Here is a 9,064-nt window from a genome sequence, read left to right as displayed (position 1 = left end):
ATACCCACAGAGAGAGAGAGAGAGAGAGTCTACAAGATCCTAGGTAAAATGTAACTTGAGCAAGGAATGAGAATATCTAAAAGAGAGAGTAGTGAAATTTAATCTTTAGTTTGATGATAAAGAACAATGGTTGGGGAAGAAAGAATGAATCCTATTACCTAAGGCTGGACTCCCAATTCATAGACCCTTGGCCCTAAAGGCAACTTCAATACCATTTAGAATAAAAGGGCTCTAGGTTTTTGATTGAGTGTTTTTCCTAATAGCTAGTTTGTGGGTTTAGGTAAAAAGTAAAGGATGAGAAAACTTAAATTATGAGAGAGAAGAAAAGAAACAAAGAGAAGAAAAGTGATTATAATGTTGTTTAGGAATTTTGAAAAGAAATGGAATGATTTTGAGCATATAAATCAATACAAATTCATGCAATAGCTATTTAAGGGCAAGATGGATATTTAAAATATATTAGTAGGCTTTCAACGAGTTTCTTTCATTTCTCGCTTGAATTTGGTCGGAAAATTTTTTTAAACTTTAGCACAAGTTTTATCCTTCTAAATCTATTTCTTTTCTCTCTTTTCTATTTCATGAAAATCTCCCAAACATCTGATAAGGAAACTTTTCCTTCCTTTCTTACCTTGATATTTTTTATGGCAATTGTTAGTCAGACCTAGTGTAGGACGCCACAGAAAAGATTGATCCTTTTAATTTAAAAATCTCGTCTTTCTCAGAGGCGTATGATCTTTTTATCGCCGATCCACACTAGATAAGAATAAAAATTTAAGGCTACGGTCATCAAGTTGGATCAGAATTCAGCAAGGCGTCAGGCTCTTGAGCTTAAGGAATTGAATAATGGTGAGATTACTGAAAAGGGAAGAAGAGGTTAAGAGGAGAAATGAGAATTCGGAGTAAGAGAGGATTGAGTGAGATCAAAGAGAGAAGGAAAGAGAAATGCTTCATTATTTCCGTTATCCTCCATACATTAGTGGGCCCCAGTTTTATAGTTGACTAGTAACAAATGGTAGTTATCAATAACTAACTCCTTCTGATAGCTCAACTAACGAGTAACGTCCTAACTTTCACATAATTCATAACTACTACAATCCAGAATTTATTACAATTTGGCACCTCAATTACAATAATTCTTCTTATCCGGAAAATGCCTTCCCCTTAGAAAAAGACTTGTCCTCAAGTCTTGAACTCAGGAAACTAGTGCTCAATGAAGGACTTGTCTTCCCATGGAATTTCATCGTAGCTCAAGTGATTTAATCATAAATTGGATAATTGGTTTGCCCTCCCTAAGGATGACTCTCCTTTAAGAATAGCTTCAGGTTCCAGCGGACACTGATCTTGTTCATTCAATTCTGGCAACGTAGGAGAGCTATCTTGTAGTGGTCCCAATTTCTTTTTCAACAAGGACACGTGAAAAACTGGATGCAATCTTGTTCCTGCTGGTAACTTCAATTTGTAAGGCACATGCCAATGTTTTCCTCCACTTGTAAAGGAGTACTGGGCTGATTGCTATAAACATTTCCTAATAGCCACTGTTTGTTGTCTATATGGTTGAAGCTTTAAAAACACGCAATCTCCCACAGAAAAACTCCTCTCAGTTCTATGTTTGTCTGCAAAGTATTTCATCCTCTGTTGAGCTCTATTCAAATGCTTCTTAATGCTATTGGCCTGTTCCTTTCCTGAAGCATGTGTGAAGCTGTTGGTACGACTGAATCCAGATATGGCCAGGCACAAGTTTGTATCCATGCAAGGTATGACTCAGATTTGGGTAATTTTTCCATGAAGTTCGTTGAGATATGGGACCATGCTTGTTTTGGCACTGGTATAGGCTGTAATAGCTTAGGATAAGGAATGTTTTCTGATTTGTTTCTCTGACAGACATCACAGTATTGCACAAATGCTATCACATCCTGTTTCATTTCTGACCAGTGGAATAAGGTTTTGGTCCTTTGCCAGCAATTTCTTTCCCCTGAGTGACCACCTAATGCGAATGCATGTAGGATTTTAATAAGCTGAGTTCTGATACTATTAGCATTTTTTAACATAAAATTTGCCTTGCTACTTTAATAGTCCATCAGCCAGTGAATAAGGTCCTTGAGAATTGGGGTCCAACTGTAACTGGGCCATTAATTCCTGGCAGTAGGTATCTGTTTCATAACTCTTTTGTAATTCTTCAATTGAACTAGGTCTAACAGTTGAAACAGCAAGGCAAGACCCTTCTCCTGAAGTTGTTTCAATTTCTCTATGCCTTCTAGATAAAGCATCTGCTACCATGTTTTTTGCCCCCTTTTTGTACTGCATCTCACAATCCAACCCAAGCAATTTTGTCATCCACTTGTGCCGGATTGTAGTGTTCAATTCTTTTATCCAAAAGATATTTTAATGATTGATGATCAGTCCTTATGATTAAGTGATAGCCAACCTGATAATGCCTCCATTTAGTAACTGCCATGACAAGAGCAAGCAGTTCCATCTCATAGACTGATAGTCCCAAGTTCTTAATAGACAGGGCCTTGCTTAAAAATGAAATAGGATGACTATCTTGCATTAGTACAACTCCAATTCCCCCCTCCACAAGCATCAGTTTCAATGACAAAAGATTTCTGAAAATCTGGTAGTTTCAAAATTGGGGCTGAACACTTGAGTTTTTTAAGATGGTCAAAGAATTTTCTGACCATCTGAGTTCCATTTAAAGCCCTCTTTTTTTTAACAATTCAGTGAGTTGTTTACAAACAAGACCATAATATTGTACAAACCTCATGTAGTAATTTGTCAGTCCTAAAAATCCCCTCAGTTCCTTAACTGATTTTGGTTCAGGCCACTGCATAATGTTGTTTACTTTTCACTAATCCTTACTGACACCTTCATCAGTGATGGTGTGTCTCAGATAATCTATCCTCTATTGGGCAAAGCAATATTTAGATTTCTTACCATATAACTGGTTTTCTCTCGGGACAGACAACATAGTCCTTATATGTTGTGCATGGGACTCCAGTATGGGACTGTATACCAGTATATCATTAAAAAAAACCAAAACAAACCTTCTCAAATAGGGTTAGAATACCTGGTTCATTAATGCTTGAAAAGTAGCTGGGGCACTTGTTATCCCCAATGGCATAACAAGAAACTCATAACGTCCACAATAAATCTGAAAGGCTGTCTTGTAAGTGTCTTGAGATTTTACTCTGATCATGTGATATCCTGCTGTCAAATCCACACTGGCTTTGAACATAGCTCCTACCAACTCATCAAGTAACTCATCAACATTAGGTATGGGATATCTATCCTTGATAGTGATTTCATTTAGCTTTGTGTAATCTACACAAAATCTCCAAGTGCCTTCCTTTTTCTTAACCAGCAGCACAGGTGAAGCAAAAGGGCTGTTGCTGTGTTTAATTATCCCACTCTTTAGCATCTCAGTAATCTGTCTTTCAATCTGGAAATAAGGATATCTACAAGGTTTTGACTTGAATGGTCATGCTTCTGGTTTCAGTGGAATACATCATCGAATTCACTTAGAAGTTCTTGTATCTTTTCAGGTACAGGGCATTCAACCTTCTTTTCACTAATTTTGGAATCCATAGTTATGCTTGTCTACCTTTTATACTCAATGAAATGCCTCAAATCCTTTCCCCTGATTAAGTCCATGTCACAATCTTCTGCTTTACCTTGCAAGTGAATTACCTCTCCTTCATGGTACATAGAAATCCTTAATTGATGGAAATCAAATGTAATAGGACTGAAATGCACCATCCAATCTACTCCTAATATGATGTCCCAGCCTCTCAATTCCATGTCCTTGAGATCAAATCTGAATTTGTGTTGATTAATTCCCCAAATTACATTTGGACATATGGCCTTGCTGGTTATGCAGACTCCATTTCCCACAATCTCAGAGAAAGGGCTGACTAATTGGTAATTTATATCCATTCCAATAAATAATTCACTACTGATATAGCTATTAGAACTTCCTGTATCGCAACAGTATCAGAACTTCTTCATTATCCAATTTTTCAGTCAGTGTAATTGTCTTCCTTTTAAGTGCTTCAAATAAGGCAAAAAGAGACATGTTCATAGTCTGACCAACATTTCCAATCTGTTCATCCTGTTCCCCTAATGCATTTTCAAATATAGACTCCTCCTCTTCTTCACATATCAGGAAATTTAAGTGTCCCAACTTACATTGATGGCCCAATCCATATTTTTTCCCACATTTGAAACACAGTCCATTATTTTTGCTATATTGAATTTCTTGGGTCTCGAGAATCATCCTGATGACTCTTGAATTTGGAATCTTGAAAGTGCTAGCAAAAGGCACCTTGTACATATTACGTTCCATTGCAGTTGTTGCTGTGGATCTGATCATTCCAAACTTATGTTCTGCAACCACCTTCTGAGTTTTCCTAGTGCCCTTACTTCGGACATTGAGTGAGTATTCTTGCCATTGTGATAATTCAAAGGTCTCGGACCAGGTTCTTGGTTTTAGCATTCTCACTATTGGTTTAGTTTCCTCCTTCAAACCACTTATGAAACTGGAAATGAAATAATTCTCAACAAGATTTTTATTCCTAATCATCATCAATGGTTTTAATTCCTCAAATCTTTCCTGATATTTTTCAACATTGCCTTCCTGTTGCAGTTTATTAAACCCCTAAACAACATCCATACAATTTCTATCATTGAATCTGCTGCACAATAATTCTCGGAACTGTTCCCAACCCAAATTGGGTTTTTTAATTTTGACCCCTTGAAACCACCTATTAGCCTTTCCATCCAGGTGCATCTCAATTACTTCTAACTTTTGTTCATCAGGAATTTGATGATTCAAAAAGTACTTATTACATTTACGCAACCAAACTCTTTCTCCCCAGAAAAAATTTGTAAATCAATCTTAGGAGGGTTTGGAACTTGGAACTTACTCATCTCCTTCTTGAAGGTTCTTTGAAGTTCAGATTCTGGTTGCAGTCTTAAGTGGCTTGGTGGGGTTGGCAACGATGAAATCTGATCCAATCTTCTTTTTTCTCATCATCTTCCCCCATTTTCTCTTTTCTTGACATCATCTTCATCACGAGGGAGTTGAATTTCTGTTCCATAAAGGAACTGAAGTTCTATTCCATTCCAACCACCAGATGCTCCATTCTCTTATTATTTTCCTCCAATTCTTGTTTTATCTCATTTCTGATCTGTTGCTATGCAGATTGTGAAGAATGCACAGATTCCATTATTTCTGGAAGCCTGATTTCCTGCCTTTTAACTTGTTCTTCTAGTGTCTCGAATCTTATGCTCTCTGCCGTTTAGAACCAAGGATCAATAGCTCTGGATACCAATTTTGTCAAGCTCTTGAGCTCAAGGAATTGAATAATGGTGAGATTATTGAAAAAGGGAAGAAGAGATTAAGAAGAGAATTGAGAATTCAGAGTAAGAGAGGATTGAGTGAGATCAGAGAGAGAAGGAAACAGAAATGCTTCATAATTTTCGTTATCCCCCATACATCAGTGGGCTCCAGTTTTATAGTTCACTAGTAACAACTGGTAGTCATCAATAACTAACTCCTTCTAATACTCAAGATTGGTAACTAACAACTGCCGAATTACCTATACAATACTCAAGATTGGGTCAAAATGGTTTGATGATTACTGAATTAACCAAAAACTGATAATCAAGCAGTAACAGTTTGGTCGGTTCCTTAGTTTAATGGGCATGACCAAAAACAAGTAGGTGGACAAGTCATTGATGCCAAAAACCAAAGGATGGTAATACTTAGCAAGATGGGCATGACGCCTTAAAGGGTGTCTGATGAGAAAGGAAAGTTGTCCATGGGAGGAAGGTTAGATATGGTAAGAGGAGCCATAGCAATCGGAAACGTCATGATGTGGGTTGTTGATTGAGTAAGATGAACGGTTAGCGAGCTGGCAAAAGCAAAAGCAAAAGCAAAGATGGAAGAGAGAACTTGGATAAGAATAGAAAGTGAGCTCAGTGGTAGAGGAGACGAAATGAAAGTAGAAGTAGAGAGGACAGTACTGGTACCCTAACGTTGGTCGTGATAGCATTGGTCGATGGAATCTGAAATAAGGAAACAAAGTAAGATGGAGATAATGGAAAAGACGGGGACAATAGCAAGACGGATGGCGAGTAATAACAAACCTAAGGAGGCCTAAATGAGGCAAGTGCAACATAAGATTTGGCTATGGCCAAAATTGTTGCATCCTCAACGTTGTTCCCAGCAATGTCTCCCACCACTAGCACTTGAGGGCGCTAGAAGAATTAACGATAACAGAGTCTTGTCCTTTGGGGTCAGCTGCCTTGAAGTCCTCTCCACCGGAACCTAAGGAATCACTGGCTTCAATATTTGTAGTAAATGTCCTCTTGGAATCAGTGGAAGATGTTTCCTAAGAAACGGTAACAAGCTCAGTGGCTGCCATTGAGACAGCAAGTTTGAGTTTTACGAGTTCTTCTATCATCAGGCAAGTCAAAGAGGTAGTTGATTGAGTGATGACGGTCAAGTAAAAGAAGGGAGCAATAAAGTCAAGAATAAGAGTGTAGAACCAAAGAAAAAAAATAAAACTTCGAATGGTGAAGAATCAAAGGCAAAAGAAATACCTGGACATAGGAGTATCCATGGACCAGCCAACCAGTTCAATTGCAATTTTACTGATCCTAATTGCATGTACTAGCTCAACAAAATTACATTTCATAACCTAACTCAATCTTCTTCTAATTGTAGGAGAAAAAATCGGAATCAGATTGAAAAGAAAGTAAACAATACAATGTCTATTTAAATTAAGGATTAATCTTCTACATATTGTTAGTGTATACACTATTACCGTTAAATATATGACAACTAATCTAAATTTGAATTTAAAATTCAAATTTTACATATGTATCATGCATCTAACCGTAATAGTATACACACTAACAGTATATATAAGATTAACTCTTAAATTAATTAAGGTATTTAATCTTACAACTCTAAAAACCTACCAACCAAATAGGAAGTGGAAAAGATAAATGGGAGTTTAGGTTAGGTAGATAAGTTTATAAGTTATGAAAAAAGAAGATGTATAATAGACATTCTAGCTTAAATTATGGGAAATGTTATTTGCATTCTATTTTTTAAATTTACAGTTCCGCCATTTATTTTATCATGTAGTGTAATAAATGAAAATTATATGATTAGAATGATATTGCGAGTGTGATTAATAAAAATAGGAGTGCAAATAACATTTTCCCAAAATTATTAATAAATGACTAGATAAATTCTAGTTCAGATTGTACATTGGTAACCCTAACCAGACTTACACATATGTAGGTAGGATTAGGTAGCTACAATTTTTGAAAATTGAAAACTATATCCTGATCTATTTTTTCAAACAGGGTTGGATAACCTACCCGTTTAAAAATTTTTGAGTTAGTTACCCTATATTTCTCGATTTGAACAAGTTTGATTTTCTCGACTGCTTGCGTCTTTTTATCATTTCTATTTAGACGAATCATTTGATAGAAAGCTTAGTTTCTTTGGAGGAGGAATAATCCCAGTGGCTCCCTTAGCACGTGCTTGAAGGACAATTCTGGTACAGCTTGTTCGATGGCTTTTATTGAAGCAAAAGATAAGGGAGGTAGAAATGGTTTCACTCTCTTTATCTCATTAGAAGCAGGCTTTAAAGTAACAGTCGTCACGCCCTTTCCCATGGAAGCTTTAGCAGCTAGAGTAGAAGCAACTTCTTCAATAACAAAAGCTTTAGATTTGTAGGCAGAAAGTTGGGACTCGTCAAGGGTCTTAATTGGCCGAAGCCAAACATTACCCAAATGAATTGGCCCAACGAGAACCTCATCTGCAAGAGAAGCAAGAAATGCCTTGACATGAAGGTGATGTTTCTAATAAGAGATCACCGTACTAGTTAAGTGATCACGCCTATCCATACATGGGATGGTTTTGGGAAGAGAACTGTCGAGTGCCACCTGAATAGAGGAGCAACAAAAAATGGTGAAATGGAGAAAAAGTCAGCAGCAGGTCGAAGAATGGGTCTAAGGACAAACTGATCAAACTCAAATTAGCACGGCATGTGATAAGATTGATAGTTAACTGCATCACTATAATGCATGACCTGAATCCTACCATTTTTAAAAAGAACAGGTGATTTCCTAAAAGGTATAGCGGGCAATGAACCATACAATAGAGTAGCAGGGGTCTTTATGGTGGCAGATCATATTGCTCTAAACTGAGATTTTCGTTGGTTTCAAAGAATAATCGACATTGTATGAATATCTCTAAGTAGGTATATCAATTGGGTTATATGAGTTGGGTTTTGATATATCTAAACTCGGTGCATATAAAAAGTCATTCTTTTGATCTCAAGTTTAGCTCAATTAGATTCACATTATTGAAACTCATGTCCAACTCACAAAAAAAGAAGTCGAGTATTGGGCCTAATTCGAGCAGGTTCAAACTCGTGTCATGTATTTTTCATATTCACAAAATCTAGTTAAACCAAACAACTAGCTAATTGATAGATGTTCTATAATATATAAAACAAAAGTTTGAACTTCATGATAAAAAGTAATATAGTATACCATAATATCCATTAAATCTATCAACCAGAGATTGAAAAAGAACAATTTATCATAAAATTAGTCATCTAAATTTTAACTATTTGATAGAATTTAGATAAATAAATCTTCTTAATTCTCATATATACTCACTTCTTCTACTTTTCGGGGGTATATAGAAATCGAATTTGGTATTTGGAAATTATTTATATCAATGATCTGACCAATTATCAATGATTTATCCTGAGGTCTTGTAAATGCCAATTTTCCTAAGAGATAATATAAATTTTTTACTTCTACTATTCTGAAATGTTAATGTAATAATGGAAACAGCAACCCTAGTAGCCATCTTTATATCTGGTTTACTTGTAAGTTTTACCGGGTACCCCTTATATACCGTTTTTGGGCAACCTTCTCAACAACTAAGAGATCTGTTTGAGGAACATGAGGACTAGTTGAAGTAACGAGCCTCCCAATATATATAATTATTCAGGTTGAGTTCAGTACGAACCAA

General features: G+C 36.3%; 1 long non-coding RNA gene across 1 annotated transcript; it reads right to left on the bottom strand.

Annotated features, from left to right (window-relative positions):
- Nucleotides 1-929: 929 nt before the first annotated feature.
- On the bottom strand, nucleotides 930-6,710 carry LOC140005309 (uncharacterized). Its single transcript, XR_011813105.1, has 2 exons — nucleotides 6,148-6,710; nucleotides 930-6,066 (listed from the first exon to the last, which is right to left on the bottom strand). It is a non-coding gene; the product is annotated as an uncharacterized lncRNA (long non-coding RNA).
- Between the last annotated feature and the right edge of the window lie 2,354 nt (nucleotides 6,711-9,064).

Source organism: Coffea arabica, chromosome 4c (genome assembly GCF_036785885.1).
Source record: "Coffea arabica cultivar ET-39 chromosome 4c, Coffea Arabica ET-39 HiFi, whole genome shotgun sequence".
NCBI lineage: Eukaryota > Viridiplantae > Streptophyta > Magnoliopsida > Gentianales > Rubiaceae > Coffea > Coffea arabica.
The sequence above is the reverse complement of the archived record's forward strand: the minus strand, read 5'-3'. Positions and strand labels throughout refer to the sequence as shown.